General features: G+C 41.9%; 2 long non-coding RNA genes across 3 annotated transcripts in view; one reads left to right on the top strand and one right to left on the bottom strand.

Annotated features, from left to right (window-relative positions):
• The first annotated feature begins 7,969 nt into the window (after positions 1 to 7,969).
• The window catches only part of LOC145526429 (uncharacterized), a 231,902-nt gene continuing 219,408 nt past the window's right edge, over positions 7,970 to 20,463 (top strand). For both annotated transcript variants that reach the window (XR_014068888.1, XR_014068889.1), the window contains exons 1-2: positions 7,970 to 8,986; positions 9,542 to 9,679. This is a non-coding gene — a long non-coding RNA (uncharacterized LOC145526429). The remainder of the gene's footprint in view (positions 8,987 to 9,541; positions 9,680 to 20,463) is intronic.
• On the bottom strand, positions 8,466 to 13,159 carry LOC145526434 (uncharacterized). Its single transcript, XR_014068890.1, has 3 exons — positions 10,766 to 13,159; positions 10,357 to 10,626; positions 8,466 to 9,861 (listed from the first exon to the last, which is right to left on the bottom strand). It is a non-coding gene; the product is annotated as an uncharacterized LOC145526434 (long non-coding RNA).

Genomic DNA, 20,463 nt, shown 5'->3' with positions numbered 1-20,463 from the left:
CCTATTAATTGTCTTTAAGGTTCTGTTATACACCTGAAAGCTGGACTTGATACTAAACTCTTCAAGTTTCCTTAAATATCTGACTAGAAATCTCCAAACTAAATGTTTCCAATTTTCTCTCACCCTTTTGATTTGGAATCAATAAGAACAAAGACTTCCCTTAAATTTCTTTGGAAGGGACTATACCACGTGCTGGGGAGGGAAATGGCAACTCACTCCACTACCCTTGCCTAGAGAATCCCATGGACAGAGGAGCCTGATGGGCTACAGTCCATGGGGTCACAAACAGTCAGAGAGGACTGAGCAACACACACACACACACACACACACACACACACACACACAGGCAGGCAGTTGTATGGTGAAGGAAATGGCAACCCACTCCAGTACACTCTTGCCTGGAGAATCCCATGAATAGAGGAGCCTGGCGGGCTACAGTCTGTGGGTTCACAAGGAGTTGGACCCAACTGAGCGACTAACACACACACATATACCATGTCCTCCTCACTTTACCTAGATGGCAGCCAAACTTAAGAGACTCAAGCCTTAGGTGCACATCTTACAATTAAAGAAGGTTCCACCTGACGTGTAGTCCAGTATAAGCACTGGAGACTTCACAAATAAGATTCCCCAGGAATTGAAGCAGAAGACAAATGAAGGAGACAGCTTTCTCAAGATGTGAGGACCAGGCCTGTATATCTTTTTCCCAGTTACTTCTTACCTTATCCTCTCCTTCTTTTTCCTGGAAGGAACATTCTTATCGGCATTTCTCAGCTATTACAAAAGGGGAAACTTACCAAATTGCTGGGCTTGCCACCAGGAACTTCCACCCATTCTTGACAATGGTGACTGTGGAGTACAACTTGTAACAGTTTTTTTCACTTGTCAAAAGTATTACTAATTCCACATGTCACACCGACATCAGATACAAAGTAGGACATTTGAAGCCTCCTATGGTCCATGTCTCCTTGGCCACCTTCAGTTGAGTTCAGTCTCTCAGTCATATCTAACTCTTTGCGAACCCATGGACTGCAGCATGCCAGGCTTCCCTGTCCATCATCAACTCTCAGAGATTGTCTAAACTCATGTCCATTGAGTCGGTGATGCCATCCAACCATCTCATCCCCTGTCATCCCCTTCTCCTCCTGCCCTCAATCCTTCCCAGCATCAGGGTCTTTTCCAATGAGTCAACTCTTCGCATGAGGTGGCCAAAGTATTGGAGTTTCAGCTTCAACATCAGTCCCTCCAATGAACACCCAGGACTGATCTCCTTTAGGATAGACTGGTTGGATCTCCTTGTAGTCCAAGGGACTCTCAAGACTCTTCTTCAACACCACATTTCAAAGCATCAATTCTTCGGTGCTCAGCTTTCTTTATTGTCCAACTCTCACATCCATGCATGACTACTGGAAAAACCATAGCCTTGACTAGATGGACCTTTGTTGGCAAAGTAATGTCTCTGCTTTTTAATATGCTGTCTAAGTTGGTCATAACTTTCCTTCTAAGCAGTAAGCATATTTTAATTTCATTGCTGCAATCACCATCTGCAGTGATTTTGGAGCCCCCCAAAATAAAGTCAGCCACTGTTTCCACTGTTTCCCCATCTATCTGCCATGAAGTGATGGGACCGGATGCCATGATCTTAGTTTTCTGAATGTTGAGCTTTAAGCCAACTTTTTCACTCTCCTCTTCCACTTTCATCAAGAGGCTCTTTAGTTCTTATTCGCTTTCTGCCAAAACGGTGGTGTCATCTGCATATCTGAGGTTATTGATATTTCTCCTGGCCATCTTGATTCCAGCTTGTGCTTCCTCCAGCCCAGCGTTTCTCATGATGTACTCTGCATATAAGTTTAATAAGCAGGGTGACAATACACAGCCTTGACATACTCCTTTCCCAATTTGGAACCAGTCTGTTGTTCCATGTCCAGTTCTAACTGTTGCTTCCTGACTGGCATATAGATTTCTCAAGAGGCAGGTCAGGTGGTCTGGTATGCCTATCTCTTTCAGAATTTTCCACAGTTTATTGTGATCCACACAGTCAAAGGCTTTGGCATGGTCAATAAAGCAGAAATAGATGTTTTTCTGGAACTCTCTAACTTTTTCGATGATCCATCGGCTGTTGGCAATTTGATCTCTGGTTCCTCTGCCTTTTCTAAAACCAGCTTGAACATCTGGAAGTTCACGGTTCATGTATTGCTGAAGCCTGGCTTGGAGAATTTTAAGCATTACTTTACTAGCGTGTGAGATGAGCGCAATTATGCGGTAGTTTGAGCATTCTTTGGCACTGCCTTTCTTTGGGATTGGAATGAAAACTGACCTTTTCCAGTCCTGTGGCCACTGCTGAGTTTTACATATTTGCTGGCAAATTGAGTGCAGCACTTTCACAGCATCATCTTTCAGGATTTGAAATAGCTCAACTGGAATTCCATCACCTCCATTAGCTTTGTTTGTAGTGATGCTTCCTAAGGCCCACTTGAGTTCACATTTCAAGATGTCTGGCTCTAGGTGAGTGATTATACCATCGTGGTTATTTGGGTCATGAAGATCTTTTTTGAATAGTTCTCCTGTGTATACCTGCCACCTCTTCTTAATTTCTTCTGCTTCTGTTAGGTCCATACCATTTCTGTCCTTTACTGTGCCCATCTTTGCATGAAATGTTCCCTTAATGTCTATTTTTCTGGAAGAGATCTCTAGTCTTTCCCATTCTATTGTTTCCTCTATTTCTTTGCTCTGATCACTGAGGAAGGCTTTCTTATCTCCCCTTGCTATTCTTTGGAACTCTGCATTCAAATAAGTATATCTTTCCTTTTCTCCTTTGCCTTTCGCTTCTCTTCTTTTCACAGCTATTTGTAAGGCCTCTTCAGACAACCATTTTCCCTTTTTGCATTTCTTTTTCTTGGGGATGGTTTTGATCACTGCCTCCTGTACAATGTCAGATACCTCCACCCATAGTTCTTCAGGCACTCTGTCTATCAGATCTAACCCTTTGAATCTATTTCTGTGAATAGATTTCTCAGAATCTATACAATATACTTCCACTGTAAAATCATAAGGAATTTGATTTAGGTCATACCTGAATGGTCTAGTGGTTTTCCCTACTTTCTTCAATTTAAGTCTGAATTTGGCAATAAGGAGTTCATGATCTGAACCACAGTCAGCTCCCAGTCTTGTTTTTGCTGACTGTATAGAGCTTCTCCATCTTTGGCTGTGAAGAATATCATCAATCTGATTTCAGTATTGACCATCTGGTAATGTCCATGTGTAGAGTCTTCTCTTGTGTTTTTGGAAGAGGGTGTTTGCTATGACCAGTGTGTTCTCTTGGAAAAACTGTTAGCCTTTGTCCTGCTTCATTTTGTACTCCAAGGCCAAATTTGCCTGTTACTCCAAGTATCTCTTGACTTCCTACTTTTGCATGCCAGTCCCCTATAATGAAAAGGACATCTTTTGGGGGTGTTAGTTCTAGAAGGTCTTGTAGGTCTTCATGGAGCTGTTCAACTTCAGCTTCTTCACCACTACTGGTTGGGGCATAGACTTGGATTACTGTGATATTGAATGGTTTGCCTTGGAAACAAACAGAGATCATTCTGTCATTTTTGAGATTGCATCCAAGTACTGCATCTCAGACTCTTTTGTTGACTGTGATGGCTACTCCAATTCTTCTAAGGGATTCTTGCCCACAGTAGTAGATATAATGGCCATCTGAATTAAATTTGCTTATTCCAGTCCATTTTAGTTCACTGATTCCTAAAATGTCGATGTTCACTCTTGCCATCTCCTGCTTGAGATGGCCATGGCCACCTTACACAAGTACTACCCAGGGGCATACATGATTCTAAGTTTGCCTCTGTAAAAAGAGCCTTTCTCCTTAGGACCAGAATAAGTGCCAGTGAACACATGATCAGAAATCTCTACTTAACATTAGCAGAGCAAGCCAATTCACAGCCAAAGCAGTAGCAGGCCAACAATGATCATTTCGTTAAAGTAGTTTTAAACAATAGCATGGTCCTTAATTATCTACTTTCTGAGCAAGGAGGCATTTGTGTAATAGCAAATACCACCTGTGGCACTTAGATAAATACCTCTGGAGAGGTAGAAATTCAATAATAGAAGATCAGGGAGCAAGCACACTGGTTACAACAAATTTCCCCTGATGCTCCATGGTCTTTTGATCTATCTAGCTTGCTACCATCATACAAACTGGACTTGTCATATTACTTTTAACTCTGCTTTGCATAATACTATTATTAAGCTCTGTACCTGTTCTCTCAAATCTTGGTAGAAAGGACATGGCCAATAGAGTGATGCTAGCTCAGGGCTTCAAAATGATCTCTAATGCTTACAACCTAGATAGGATATAGACTTTAAGTGAGAAATTCCTGAATGTTCTTCCTGATGCCTTTCCTTTTTACTTAAATGTAAATATAACTTCAATGATTTCCATTTGCTTTTCCCTCTGATGTGCGACATGAGAACCAGGAAAGGTCTTTCCTGGTACTGAGGGACAGAGGGACAAAATCACTAAATATGGAGAAACTGATTCTTGATCAGCGATGCTTTGGAGGAAAGATCTTGATCAAAAGAGAAAAATGTGAAAATAATAAAAGAAAACTTCATTTAAAATAGAATCAGGAAGCCCTGAAGGGAAAGCTCTCATGCATGCACCACTCGTGGGTGCCAGCATAACCAGCAGGAAGAATAATAAAAATTATTTTAATGAGATCTCTTTTGGATAGAATTCTTTGGGTAAAATTCTGGCTCAACTTCTTATCCATGATGATAAGAATGTTACTTTTCTTCTGGTAGGAGAACATTTTGCACTTGGGAATTTCATCTCTTGCTTTTAAGCATCTTCCTGCCTCAGCAACAATGTATTAGCCACCAGTTTCAGCCAGTAAGAAACTGCTACAATTTCAAATGCCTGTTTCTCTCTAAGAAAATTTTATCCAAAATAACCCTCCCCAAATTCCTCCTAAACTCTAATATGAGCTGACCATCCTGAGATAATAGGTGGGCCCCTGGGCTGGACAGCTGGTGTTTGTCAAGTAGAACAAAACTGACACTCCAAGGACAAAGCTAGTGATGGAAGCTAAGCTCTGCTTGAGTAAAGAGATAAAGATGCACTTCCCTGGTGGCTCAGACAGTAAAGAATCTGTCTGCAACGCAGGAGACCTGGGTTTGATGCCGGGGTCAGGAAGATCCTCTGGAGAAGGGAATGGCTACCCACTCTAGTATTCTTGCTTGGAGAATTCCATGGCCAGAGGAGCCCAGGAGGCGAAAGCCCATGGGGTTGCAAAAGACTCAGACACAACTGAGTGACTAACATTTTCACTTTCAAAGTCAAGGAAAACTTCCCTGTCTGCACATGGGCAAGAAGGCTCTCTGGGGGGTCAAAAAGGGAGGAGACACCACCCCATAATAAATGTGGACATGCACCCACAGGTCTCTGTGTTGGAAGCTATCTTTGTAAAAAGCTGCGCACCCATCTTGAGGAGGGTCCCAGGACTAGTCAAGTGTGAAGAAAGAAACAAGATAATTGGCCAAAGAAAAACGAAGAATGGAGAGGACTGTCATATGTAAGTGATTTAAATCACCTCCTTACAGCGCTCCTCATTCAGAACGCCCACCCTCCTCTCTGAGTGTGTATTTCTGCTTAGTTTCCAACATATTGCCTGCCTCTTCATTAGAGAGAATGCCCATATCCTTTCTCTTTAGGTTTGGGTGTGTGTTTTTGCCTTGCTTCAATCTTAAATAAGCAAAATATTTCTCTGTGTGCTCTCTCATACTTCGTGCTGTGACTCTAATAAACTTTGTACCTATTTTTATAGTTTTTGCCTCCTTGGAACATCTTTGCTTTCAAACGGAGTAAAGAGCTGGGATCATTTTGCTTCTAGCCTCTAGCCCCTGGTGGTCTGGTAGCTAGGATTCCTGGTTTTCATCCAGGAGCCCAAGTTCAATTCCTGTCAGGGAACTAAGATCTCTCTTCAGGACCACTCACCTTTTTCCCTCTAAGATCAATCTCTTTGTCTATTCAGATTTGCCTATGATTCACCATAGCTTGCCTGTCCCAAATTGCAATTCTCTGCCATTCCCAAGTAAACTTATTTTGCTGGTAAAACAACTAGCTATTTTATTTTTTTAAGTTGACAACTTCTATATTCACCACACTTTCTTGGTGATTTCCTCATTTTTGCAGCTACTTCTCACACAAACTACCAGGTTTTCAGGGGATCTTGTAAAAAGCATAACAAAAATATACCCATGGTGGGAGAGCTACATCTTCCTTTTTAAAATATTTAGTTGGCTGCACTGGGTCTTAGTCATGGCATGCACGATCTTTAGTGTAGCTTGCCAACTCTTAGTTGTGGCATATGGGATCTAGTTCCCTTACCAGGGCTCGAACCCTGTCCCCTGCATTGGGAGTGCAGAGTCTTAGCAACTGGACCACCAGGGAAGTCCCTACATAGTCTATTCTTGATTCCATCATCAGAGTAGTTCCTGGCACATGGGTTGTGTTCAATAATTATTGATGAATCCATTTGTAGTTAATGATGATGGCTATCTTTATACAGCACTCTTAGCATGAGAAGTGTTCATAGCAATTCCTTAGATCTCACCTAGAGGTCTGTGAGTGTGAATAGTGCAGAACATCTCACTATGCCAGAGAAGGAATCTGGATTCAGAGACCATATCTGGCTGACAAAGCCAAACTGAGACAGATTTTCCTATAACAACCTCCAAGTTTCCATCTCAAGTTTCTACTTGGTGAGCTGTTACTTGTCCTTCAGTAACTAGCAGATATTCACCTCTTCTGTGACAATGCTCACCCCCTCTGTGACAATGCCGGGGAGAATGTGACCCTCAATCAGCTCACTTTTGCACATACGTTCTGCAATTTGTCAGCTACTGCACCCACGATTTCTTTTTCAGGAAGTTCAAGTTTCCAGGACCAGCTTAAATTGTAACAGCTCTTTTAGGTTGAAAAGATCCAGAGTTTTCTCAAAAACAAGTCCTTCCCTGAAAAGACTCAAGATCGCTGGCTTGCCTGCTGTGTCTAGCCCAAGCCCACTCATGCCACTCTCCCAAGTTTCAGCTTCCAGGAATCTAGCCATCCCTTTTCTCCTTCCAAAAGCAGAGAGCAGGGCTATGATTTGCTCTCTTCCCTAGAAGGGGTGAAGCAATGGGACAACAGGGGGTTGCTGTCACTGGGATCTTTCGCTAGGACTGATCACACCAGCTATCAGTGGCTCACTCACAGGCTGAACAGTCTGACCAATAGCTCTATGCGATGAGAAGATGCCACAGAGTTCCCGCCCACTAACGCCTGTGGTGTGTTCCCACAGACAGGGAATCTCCGAGGGCACTCAGACAGGGAATCTCAGACTGTCCACCGACATTCTCCTCTTCTCTGAGGGAAGAAGGGGTGGGGACTCCTCATCTAAATCAGCCTTTTTGGTCTAACCTGAGTCCACAAGAAAGCCTAGCAAGTGAAGTCCCTGGAAGGAATGTCCACCTGCAGAATTTTAACTCTTTCGTCTACAGAGCCCTGACACTCTATGGCTCCGAATTCTTTGCCTGGTCTTCACATCCGTGGGCAGGGTGACAAGTCACACTGTTAAGTTTCTGTCAGGGCTGGGCTTTGGAAAAGAACATAGGGACTGGGTGTGATGGAGGTGGTTCTTGCAGAAGGAGTTATCACTTCTGTGGAAGATAGGCAAAAGCTCTAAGTTTGCAGCAACTCGGGAGTCAGAAGCCCCATCTACTCACATTCTCCAGGAGCTCCCCTAGAGGGCTTTAACCCTGTCCACCCTTCAAGAGTCTGTCTCCAACCACACCACCCCTCCTCTCCTCAGGCTGCTGTGGTGGCCTCAACAGTGGACCAAGGCTTAGACGCCCACGGCGTCTCCTGTCGAGGGCCCGTGCGATGCTGACTGGCCACAGCTCCCCAGCTCCAGGCGGTTGGTTCCGCCTGGGAACCACGTTTCTCCATTCCGGTTGGCAGGATCACAGACCGCGTCCTCGCCTTGGCCCCCTCAGTATAGGGAGCGCACGGAGCGAGCAAGGCAAAAAAGTGGCAGGAGCCGGGTTTCATGGCCTCTGGTGAGGGGGGGAGGTCCGCTGGGGCGGGGACCCTAGGAACGAGGGACCCAAGAGGAGCCGCCGCTTCAGGCGCCGGTACCTGGAGGTCTGAGAGCCCCGCGCCTCAGAACAGCTGAGGAGCCGTCGCTCCGCCAAATTTTCCTGTCGCGGGAGCGGAGAGGAACGGAGACGGGATCGCGAACAGTAGGTGGCGGCGCGGGGCTCTCCACTAGCGGACTGTGGGGCAGAGGCTTTCAGGACCCCAATTCCAGACAAGTTAGGCTGCGGTGGGGGGCGGACGGAAGCGTAGCATGCAGATGGCGGCCGCCGGCGAGGAGCCTGGCGCCACCAAGCGGGCTGGAACTGTAGTCTCGCGACACAACCGCAGCGCGGCCACCTGCGGGGCGCATGCGCAGAGCCTGGAGCTGCTAGAGGCCCTGCTCTGCCCACTGCGCCTGAGCGAGCTGTGGACACACTGGGTGCACCACTAGCGCCAAGAGCCCCGCTCCGCTAGGTGGCACCCAGCTCGCCGGCTGCTCTAACGCCGTGGACTGTAGGTTCTCAAAGCTGGCACGTGGAGGCTTCCTGCTGTCTGTTTGGGGGCATCTTGACCTGACTTGGAGCACAGACTGTTTCCTGGCGTGGGCAAAAAATGATGTTAATCACTGATCTTGTGTGTGCTCTTGTTGGCATTCTGCAACTTCCTATTTAAAAGAACGCTTGACTACTGGCCACATTCTACAGATCTATGGGTGTGTGTTTTGGCTTCTGCAAAACACTACAAACTTCTTGAAGACAGAAAGACTAAACCGCCAGTTCCAGGAAGAAAGCCCTCTGTTGGATTTTGCTCAACTTTGCTGCCCTACTTAGAAATGTGCTGAAGGCCAAGGATGAGACATATCTCACGCAGGTACCCAGCGGTATTGGTCTTGTTTTCACCTTCAGGCGGAGGGCGATATATGCCTTTTAGAGTCTCCGAATGAGCCTAAATGAAGTTAAGCCAGCTTCAGTTCCAGTACTGGATATCCTGTTACTTGTTTGTTAGCTGCCGCTCAGCTAAGTGAGCCTTAAAATGAAAGGGTTGTATTGGATGACCAAAGTCCTCTCCAATATCTAAAACTGTGAATTGTTTAATGATGTCAGCCCAGAACCTCAATTGTTATTTTAAAAGTTTAGATGAAGATCTTTCGTGGGTGAATTTTAAAATAAGTTTTAAATTACTGTTTTTATTTAAAAGTTAATATTTTTTAAAACAGGGCTAAAATATCTTCACATTTCTAGGTCCTCACAGACTTTGTAACAATGCTACTTGTGCATAAGAATTAGACAATAGATATCATGACTAAATTAATGAATACCATGATGATTAATGCCTGTTACAAAAACGATAATACAAACTCCAATGTGTGTGTGTGTGTTTTCCATGGTAACATCACAGAAAATTTGGCTCTTGTGTCTGTGACAGGCCTACCTTGAAGACAACGTAAGAATAGATGCTCATCAATGTTTCCAATACGTTCAAGAAAATTTGTCTTACACAGACTTTCCCAAGGCAGGATTATGACAAAGTTCCCAGAGTCGTAATTCTTAAGATCGCTCCAAGGTAAGTAGAAACAGGAGAGCAGCCTTCTCAGCCAATGAAGTTGAATGTGTTGTTATTTAATGGAGGGATGTCTGACATTAAAACCATCTGCAATTTCCTAACAAATTTCCCTTTTGTGGCCCTTGACTAATGGCTCATTCTTGGAACCTAGCTCCATAACCCTTCCTTAAAGGTAGCAACATCTGGTGGGCTGCAGCCTCTAGATTGGAGAGAGGACAGAGGAAATATTCCCTCGCCCCAGATTACAAGTGTTCTTTGTGAAATCCAGACCAGCCATTCCCTTGTACTCAGAAAAACTTTGCAGAATCATTTGCTTAATGCCATCTCTTCATGCCCACCTTACCTCCTTTCCAACCTGGGTAAGTAAAGCTGGAGTTCCTCCAAGAGAGGAAAAGCAGATGAAAAAGTAGAACCCAGATAGATCCCTAGCCAAACACAGGACTGGGAAAAGCAAATATAAAGAAGGTAGGAGAGAAGAAATCAGAATGTTTGAAGGTTATGAGTCAATACTTATTTTGCCTTAATATGCTTACATTTGGGCTTCCCTGGTGGCTAAAGAATCCACCTGCAATTCAGGAGACTTGGGTTTGATCCCTGGGTTGGGAAGATCCCTTGGAGGAGGGCAAGGCAACACACTCAAGTATTCTTGCCTGGAGAATCCCCATGGACAGAGGAGCCTGGTGGGCTGAAGTCCAGGGGGTCACAAAGAGTTGGACACGACTGACTGACTAAGCATATGATGCTTACATTTTAACTTAGGACCGTTATTGCTTTAAATCGTTTTTTTAAAATGAAGTACTGCATGCAGAAACTGTGTGAAAATTCAGCTGATTTATCTACGCATAAAGGTTACATTTCCTTTCTTCCTGTACTGCTGCTGCTGCTGCTGCTAAGTTGCTTCAGTCATGTCTGACTCTGTGCGACCCCACAGACGGCAGCCCAACAGGCTCCCCCGTCCCTGGGATTCTCCAGGCAAGAACACTGGAGTGGGTTGTCATTTCCTTCTCCAATGCATGAAAGTGAAAAGTGAAAGTGAAGTCGCTCAGTTGTGTCTTACTCTCCGCGACCCCATGGACTGCAGCCTACCAGGCTCCTCCATCCGTGGGATTCTCCAGGCAAGAGTACTGGAGTGGGTTGCCTTCTCCTACTAACCTCTCCCAAAAATCTGCTTGGAGAGGAGATGTTTGAGATCCACTTGAAAGGAATTCACTGAGGCTTCATTATTTTTTTCATCCCCAATTTTAGTTTTTTCCATTTGAAGTAAGATTTAATCAGAAAGATCTAGATTAAATTAGGTCCTAAATTGGTGGTTGTCTGTTTTTCTTTTGCTTTTTCAGGGAGAGTTTTTTACGGTTGCTACTGTTACATTACCTTTAAATTCATAGATCTCTGCTCCCGTCTGCCCTCTGTCAACAGGGAGTGGTTGAAAAATACCACCAATTCCCCAAACATATATCCTTAAATAATACTACCACAGAAATAGCCTAATCAGGTAGAGAAGTGAACTAATCTAATTAAGTAGTTTCTAATACAGCATTCCCTTAAGATTTTTGAACAGATTTCCTTGACAGGATACTAGAAGGATGAGCTACCCAGTGGGTACAGAAGGGGAGAGTTGATGTCAAGAGCCAGGGAGTGGGTATAGACGAGTGGTTCCTACAAGAAATCTGAAGACTCTATACATGAAAAATATATCTCAACTCTTTCTCCTTCTCATCACATCTACACTAGCAGCTTCCACACTCCAGTCACTGTTTCCTGATATTCCTTCTCTATCTCTTCAGTACAAAATTCATAGTCAAGAGTGGGAATCCCAGCAGGACCAGACAATGACACAGTTGGGGGAGAAGAATGAAATAATTTGCTTTTCTATATCCTTAATTTTTATATTCGAAAGCTAGCATGTGTGTACTATACTTTAAATACTCCCTTTGTAGCTATAACAAGTGTTTTCTTTTATGTTCCTTATATAATTATAATTTTGTTATTTCAATAATTCTGCTTTCTTTATAGTATTTTAATAAACTTTTTAAGGGCAACTTTAAGTTCACCACAAAATTGAATGGAAGGTACCGAGATTTCCCAGATAGCTCCTGCCCCTGCACAGGCTTGGCCCATTATCAATATCCCCCAGCAGAGTGGTACATTTGTGACAGCTGATAAACCTACACTGACACATCATAATCACCCAAAGTCCATAGTTGACATTACAGTTCACTCCTGGTATTATACATTCTATGGGCTTGGATAAATGTATAATGATATGTATCTATCATTATAGTATCGTACAGAGTAGTTTCATTACCTTAAAAGCATTCTGTGTTCAGCCTATTTATCCCTCCCCTCCCCCAACTTGATAGTATTTTTGTTGAAATTATTTACCCTTAGTGGGAATGTCACTGTGCTGCCACCTTATACAGTTGACCCTTTTTTTTTCTTCTGATTTTATGTATTTTTTTAAATTGAAGGATAATTGCTTTACAGAATTTTATTGTTTTCTGCCAAATATCAACATGAATTAGCCATAGGTATACATATGTCCCCTCTCTCTTGAACCTCCCTCCCATCTCACTCCCATCCCACCCAACGTTGACTCTTGAATATCACGGCTTTGAACCATGTGGGTCCACTTACACAAGAATTTTTTTCGATAGTGAATGCTATAGTACTGTATGATCCACAGTTGATTAAATCTGCCAATTTGGAACTAAGGATGCAGAAAAATCATGTACGTGGTGCTTAGTTGCTCAGTCATTTCTGACTCTTTGCGACCCCATGGACTGCAGCCCATCAGGCTCCTCTGTCAGTGAGGATTCTCCAGGCAAGAATACTGGAGTGGGTTGCCGTGCATCCTCCAGGGCATCTTCCCAACCCAGGGATTGAACCCAGGTCTCCTGCATTGCAGGCGGATTCTTTACCAACTGATCCCTCAGGGAAGCCCCAAGAATACTGGAGTGGGTATCCATTCCCTTCTCCAGGGGATCTTCCCAACCCAGGGATCGAACAGGGGTCTCTGCATTGCAGACAGATTCTTTACCAGCTGAGCTACGAGGGAAGCCCATGCTTCATTGTTCAGTTGAGTCCGACTCTTTGCAACCCTATGGACTGCAGCCTGCCAGACTCCTCTGTCTATGAGAATTCTCCATGTGGAGGGCCGACCATAAATTACAAGCAAATTTTAAACTTCATGAAGTGTTAGCTCCCCTAATCCCCACGTTGTTCAGGGATCAACTGTATATTAACAAAAAGATTCAATTCATTTACCAGTTATCAAGGATTATAATCTATGATTGCAAATTAGATATTAATTTATTTTCTTTATTTGCTCATTATTTGAAATCCTTTTTCATGTCATTACCTCTAAAGATGTATACTTTTCATGGATTATTTTTGCTGATGGATTATAGAACAAAGCAGTAATTTTGAAAATTATAACCTTCTAATGCTGCTGCTGCTAAGTTGCTTCAGTCATGTCCGACTCTGTGTGACCCCATAGAGCCCACCAGGCTCCACCGTCGCTGGGATTCTCCAGGCAAGAATACTGGAGTGGGTTGCCGTTTCCTTCTCCAGTGCATGAAAGGGAAAAGTGAAAGTGAAGTTGCTCAGTCGTGTCCAACTCTTAGCGACCCCATGGACTGTAGCCTACCAGGCTCCTCCGTCCATGGGATTTTCCAAGCAAGAGTACTGAAGTGGGGTGCCATTGCCTTCTCCGTAGCCTTCTAATACCTACCTTTAACCAATTCTCCACGCTCTCGGGCATGTTATTAACTTGACAACAATTAAAAACTACACTGCAAACACTTCACTGAAAAGATGCGTTATGATTTTAATAAATTTCTAAAATGAGAAAAACAAATCTTGAAAGGTTCTTTCCTACTTTGAATTTTTATAAATCACAATTAGAGAACAAGTTTAAATGAATTTATCTTTATATGAAGATTATTGGGGAAAGTTTAAGATTCTGGGATATTTTTAGGGAAACAAATTTTGTGAACATCTGTTTTGTGCCAGGAATATTATGTCTTTTTTATTTTCTATTTTTAATAACTCTGAACTATAGCACTTTAACTCCCATTTGACAGATGAGATGACTGAGACTTTGAGTGATTTTCCTGAGCCAGGTGGAGGGGTCCTTCCAGGCAAAGGGACCAGCTTGTGTTGTGTGGAAGCTGAAGTCGAAAAAACATGGGCAGATGGAGGAATTAAAGGAAGGCCATGTGATTGGAGCATGGGGATAAGCAAGAGTGGTCCAAGCTGAGGCCCTGGAGGCAGGTAGGGCAGCTCAGGAAGGGTGTGATGGAAAATGTTAAAGATTTGAGACTTCACGTCTTCTTCACATTCCCTATAGTGTGAGGAATGGATTTGAAGGACAGTTAAAATAGCCAAGGAGAAAACATGTGGTTTTGTGATTTAGTAGGGAAGAGTGACAGATGCCAGTTTTTGACTACAGAGTAAGAGGGAATGGAGATGTGGGAGTGATTCCCAAGTTTCTGACTTGCTTACCTGTGTGAAAGGTAATACTCTTCCTTGGGAGGAGTACCAAGAGAAAAACCCCTCTCAGGATTTTGTAAGTTTGTTCTAAGATATGATGAGGTGCATTTGAAATGTATGTAATAGGTTGTACAATATAGAGGTATGGAGTTCAATGGAAATATCTGGGCCAGAGGTCTCAGTTTAGGAGAAAAAGTAAAGACCATTAAATGTTTAGAGCAGTGTTTCCAAAGTTGGGCCTTGGACCTTCTACATCAGGAGCCCTCACAAATCCATCTTGTCACTCAATGTTTTCAGACTTTCCTGTGCATTGGGAATCACCTGGGTGTAGCTGAGTGGACAAATGCAGAATGGCAGCTGAGTGCCTGGGATTGAATCCTGTCTCTGGAGCTAGTGGTGTCCACTTGAGCAAATAATCCATTTATTTAACTCTATTACTCAGCCTCATCCTGTGTGAAATGGGAACAATAGTGTCTACTTCACAATGTTTCTTGAAGATTAAATATGTTAATATACATAAAGCTCTAAAAATGATACTTGATACATCATAAGAATTCAATATCGTTTGGTTATCATTATTTTTCTGAGATTTCTAAAATGGGGATTCATGGATCCCAACCAGTTTTCTGGGATTTAGTTCACACTCTATCTCAACTTCTGTCCTTTCAATCTTTCCCATACTTATACTATGGCTCATTAGTTATTTATATCAAAGTAATACATGCTGATGGTTAAATTAAAATTCAATATGGGTTTATCATAAAAAGCAACAGCTTTCAATCTGACTGCTCCTCACCTGAAATCCCACTTGCTAGAATTAATCATTTTTAATCATTTTCCTGGTTTCAGTTTCCTGCTGGAGAAGGAAATGGAAACCCATTCCAGTATTCTTGCCTGGAAAATCCCATGGACAGAGGAGCCTGGTAGGCTGCAGTCCATGAGGTCGCTAAGAGTCAGACACGACTGAGCGACTTCACTTTCACTTTTCATTTTCATGCATTGGAGAAGGAAATGGCAACCCACTCCAGTGTTTTTGCCTAGAGGATCCCAGGGACGGGGGAGCCTGGTGGGCTGCCGTCTGTGGGGTCACACAGAGTTGGACACGACTGAAGCGACTTGACAGCAGCAGCATCTGATTGTTATAGCCATAGTTCTTAAGTATTAAATTCATGCCAGTGTATCATCATTTATCCCCTTTATATATACTTTGCTTTAGCTTTCTGTATTTTTTTGCATCTCTTCTTTTCACAATTCTCCTAGTTGTTATTCTGTCCCAGCCTTGTACCCAAAAGAAACACAGTGAAAGGAAAAGGAAGCTCTTTCTGCCTCCTCTTCTCAAGTCCCAGGGCTCCACAGGATCAGTGACGTCTGAGAGAGAGATGCAGTGACGCCGGAGTCAGAGTCCCTCACCAGCAGGAGACCAAACCTGAGATTTCCTATGTGACTGCTTTTTCTAAATCTCATTGTAGGATGAGATTTAGAAAAGATTGCCAGTACTGTGCATTACCAAAAATTTGGAAGAACACACAAAGTAGCTTGGTGCTCATCTCAGGCAAAATTTGATGAACTTTCGAGCTATAGTAAGACTTTTTTTGGCAAAAAAAGGAAAGTGTCTTTCCTCTTCACCAATATGCTGCCTGCCACTTTACCTACATGAGCATGCATAACTTCACCTCTTAAAATAAATGAGACAAAACATGAATTTCATTTCTTTAGCCTGACACGTTTGGGGTTTGTTCTTTGATTCAGTCATTCACAAAATGAAACATTTTACCTGTTTCCTTAGAGCAGTGAATGACAATTTAGTTTAAAGCAATGCCTCAGTCTCATTTGGAGTTACAAAAAAGGGACCTCTTAGAATATTTGAAGTGTTTGCTAGGAGGAATTTCTGCTCAGCTTACAGAAGAAAAGATTCAGGTGAATGCATAAGACAATGAATTAATTTTTCAGTAGTAGGAAGGAGGCATCCACAAGACATCTCTGCTTACCAAACACAGGTAAACATAATGAGACACTTATCATTTGATTGCAAGAAAAACTTTTTGTTGGATACACAATTTATCTTACATTGTCCTGCTATAGGACAATGCAAAAAGACAAAAAATGCAAAAAGACAAAATAGTTCTCTGAGGAGGCCTTACAAATAGCTGTGAAAAGAAGAGAAGCGAAAGGCAAAGGAGAAAAGGAAAGATATACCCATTTGAATGCAGAGTTCCAAAGAATAGCAAGGAGAGATAAGAAAGCCTTCTTCAGTGATCAATGCAAAGAAATAGAGGAAAACAATAAAATGGGAAGGACTGGAGAGCTCTTCAAGAAAATTAAAGATACCGAGGGAACATTTCATGCAAAATGGGCACAATAAAGGAAAGAAATAGTATGGACCTAACAGAAACAGAAGATATTAAGAAGAGGTGGCAACAATACACAGAACTATATAAAAAGGATCTTCATGACCCAAATAACCACGATGGTGTGAACACTCACCTAGAGCCAAACATCTTGGAATGTGAACTCAAGTGGGCCTTAGGAAGTATCACTACAAACAAAGCTAGTGGAGGTGATGGAATTCCAGTTGAGCTATTTCAAATCCTAGAAGATGATGCTGTGAAAGTGCTGCACTCAGTATGCCAGCAAATTTGGAAAACTCAGCAGTGCCCACAGGACTGGAAAAGGTCAGTTTTCATTCCAATCCCAAAGAAAGGCAATGCCAAAGAATGTTCAAACTACTGCACAATTGCATTCATCTCACATGCTAGCAAAGTAATGCTCAAAATTCTCCAAGCTAAACTTCAACAGTATGTGAACCGTGAACGTCCAGATGTCCAAGCTAGATTTAGAAAAGGCAGAGGAACCAGAGATCAAATTGCCAACATCTATTGGATCACCAAAAAAGCAAGAGAATTCCAGAAAAACATCTACTTCTGTTTTATTCACTATGCCAAAGCCTTTGACTGTGTGGATCACAACAAACAGTGGAAAATTCTGAAAGAGATGGGAATATCAGACCACCAGACCTGCCTCTTGCAAAATCTGTATGCAGGTCAAGAAGCAACAGTTAGAAATTGACATAGAACAACAGACTGGCTCCAAATCGGGAAAGGAGTATATCAAGGCTGTATATTGTCACCGTGCTTATTTAAATTCTATGCAGAGTACATCATGCAAAATGTCAGGCTGGTTGAAGCACAAACTGGAATCAAGATTGCTGGGAGAAATATCAATAACCTCAGATAAGCAGATGACACCATCCTAATGACAGAAAGCAAAGAACTAAAGAGCCTCTTGATGAAAGTGAAAGAAGAGAGTGAAAAAGTTGGCTTTAAACTCAACATTCAGAAAACTAAGATCATGGCATCTGGTCCCATCACTTCATGGCAAATAGATGGGGAAACAATGGAAACAGTGACAGACTTTATTTTGGGGGGCTCCAAAATCACTGCAGATGGTGACTGAAGCCATGAAATTAAAAGACACTTGCTCTTTGGAAGAAAAGCTATGACCAACCTGGACAGCATATGAAAAAGCAGAGACATTTCTTTGCCAATGAATGTTTGTTTAGTCAAAGCTATGGTTTTTCCAGTAGTCATGTATGGATGTGAGAGTTGGACTATAAAGAAAGCTGAGCATTGTAGAATTGATGCTTTTGAACTGTGGTGTCAGAAAAGACTCTTGAGAGTCCATTGGACTGCAAGGAGATCAAACCAGTTAGTCCTGAATATCCATTGGAAGGACTGATGCTGAAGCTGAAACTCCAATACCTTGGCCACCTTATGCGAAGAGGTGACTCATTAAAAAAGACCCTGATGCTGGGAAAGATTGAAGGCGGGAGGGGAAGGGGATGACAGAGGATGAGATCATTGGATGGCATCACCGATTCGATGGACATGAGTTTGAGTAAGCTCCGGGAGTTGATGATGGACAGGGAAGCCTGGCATGCTGCAGTCCATGAGGTAGCAAAGAGTCAGACACGACTGATCGACTGAACTGAACTGTACTGTCCTACTACACAGTTGGCAAAAACGGCATCCAAATGTAAAAGTCTTATTTTAGAACAGGATAGAAATACAAGGATAAATTATTTCTTGTAAATTTTGCCTCTTCAGTTACCTGTTTATAAAACTGCTATTGTGACTTTCCCTCTAACTTCAGAAAGTCTGTCAGAAAAATGAAATCTGTTCATTTTACGTCTAGGAGGAAGCACATAATAAGAAATAATGATGTGATCTCCCATTTGGAGAATTCTTTTAGTTTTTCAAAACACTTTTCTCTCTTATTTGGATCTCACAAGAGCTCTGTGAAATTGTGGGGCAGGTATAAGTCTGTATTTTACAGATGAAGAAACAGGCCAGAATGTGAATGATGTGTCCTTATTGTCTTACATAGGGCCTGCACCAATTTATATTAACATTCACAGTGTACAATGATTCCCTTTTCCTCACACCATCACCAGCGTTTGTTTTTTTTTTTTTTAATAAATTTATTTATTTTAGTTGGAGGCTAATTACTTTACAATATTACACATGTAAACCCATGGCTGATTCATGTCAATGTATGGCAAAAACTAAAACCAGCGTTTGTTTTGTGTCCTACAACTTTACTAAATTTATTTATTAGTTCTAATAGTTTTCTTGGCACTCTTTAGATTTTTCTATGTGTAAGATCATGTCATTTGCAAACAGAGACAACTTCACTTCTGCCTTTCTGGTTTGGATCCTTTCTTTTTCTTTTTCTTGCCCGATTACTCTGGCTATAACTTCCAGGACCGTGTTGAATAGCAGTGGTTAAGTGTGGGCATCCTTGTCTTATTCTCGATCTCAGAGGAAAGCTTTCAGTCTTTCTCCTTTCACCACATGTGTAATATTAGATCTGGGCTTGTCCTATATAGCTTTATTTTTTTAAGGGATGTGTTCCTTCTGTGCCAAATTTGTTGAGAGTTTTTACCATGAATGGATGTTTAATTTTGTCAGGTGATTTTTTTGTATCATTGAAATGATCATATTTTTTTCTTTCACTCTATGAAAAGAATATGTCACATTTCTTGGGGCTTCCCAGGTGGCACAGTGGTAAAGAATCCACCTGCCAATGCAGGAGATGCAGGTTTGATCCCTGGGTTGGGAAGATTCCCCTAGAGGAGGAAATGGCAACCCACTGGGAAAATACTATGGACAGAGTAGCCTAGTGGGTTACAATCCATGGGGTCAAAAAGAGTCTGACATGACTGGGCATCTGAGCATACACATCACATTTATTGATTGCATATATTGAACCATCCTTGCATCCTGGGGATAAATCCTACTTAACCATGGTGTATAATCCTTTCAAAGAGCTGTTGAATTCAGTTTGTTAGCATTTGTTGATAATCTTTGCATCTTTATTCATCAGAAATATTGGTCTATAGTTTTCTTTACTTGTAGAGTCATTATCTGGCTTTCATATAGTAATGTTCCCTCCTCTTGAGTTTTTTGGAAGACTTTGAGAAAGATTGGTACTAATTCTTTTTTAAACGTTTGGTAGAATTCACCAATGAAAACATCCGGCCCTAGGGTTTTCTATATTGGGAGGTTTTCTTATTACTGATTCAATATCCTTATTCAACATTGGTCATACTCATATTTTCAGTTTCTTCTTAATTCCATTTTGGTACACTCTGTTTCCAGAAATTTGTCCATTACTTCTAGGTTATTGAGTTTGTTGGTGCATAATTTTTCATGGTAATCTCTATGAACCTTTATATTTCTGTGATATCAGTTATAATGTCTTCTATTTAAAATTTTTTTGGGGGGTGTTTTCTCTTTTTTCTTGGTTAGTCTAACTAAAGATATGCTAATTTCATTTATCTTTTCAAGTAACCAACTCAATGTTGTTCATCTTCTCTATTTTGTTATTCTCTATTTTATTTATTTCTGCTCCGATGTTCAATATTTACTTCCTCTGCCAACTTTGGGCTATGTTTATTTTACTTTTACTAGTTCCTTGAGCTGTGAAGTTAGGTTGTTTATTTGAGAGTTTTCTTTTTTCTTGATGTGTACATTTATTCATCAAATCTGTCTTCATTCTCCCTTGCCATTGTTATGATATCCTCAGTTTGGCTCAGGATGGTGAAAAATAGTTTAGTCCCTACTTAGTCGTTTTATCTTCAGAGGAATAAGTTGTTTCTTTGCTTTGTTTTTTTTCTCTTTTCTTTATAAAGAAAGCTCAGTATCTGGATAGTACTGATGGCAGGTGACAGTCATATGGACTTAAAGCCCCAAGGCAGGCTATCCCTCAAGAGCTTCCTACATCAACTTACTTGC

Source organism: Giraffa tippelskirchi, chromosome 2 (genome assembly GCF_054371585.1).
Source record: "Giraffa tippelskirchi isolate mGirTip1 chromosome 2, T2T-mGirTip1v1.2.pri, whole genome shotgun sequence".
Taxonomy (NCBI): domain Eukaryota; kingdom Metazoa; phylum Chordata; class Mammalia; order Artiodactyla; family Giraffidae; genus Giraffa; species Giraffa tippelskirchi.
The sequence above is the reverse complement of the archived record's forward strand: the minus strand, read 5'-3'. Positions and strand labels throughout refer to the sequence as shown.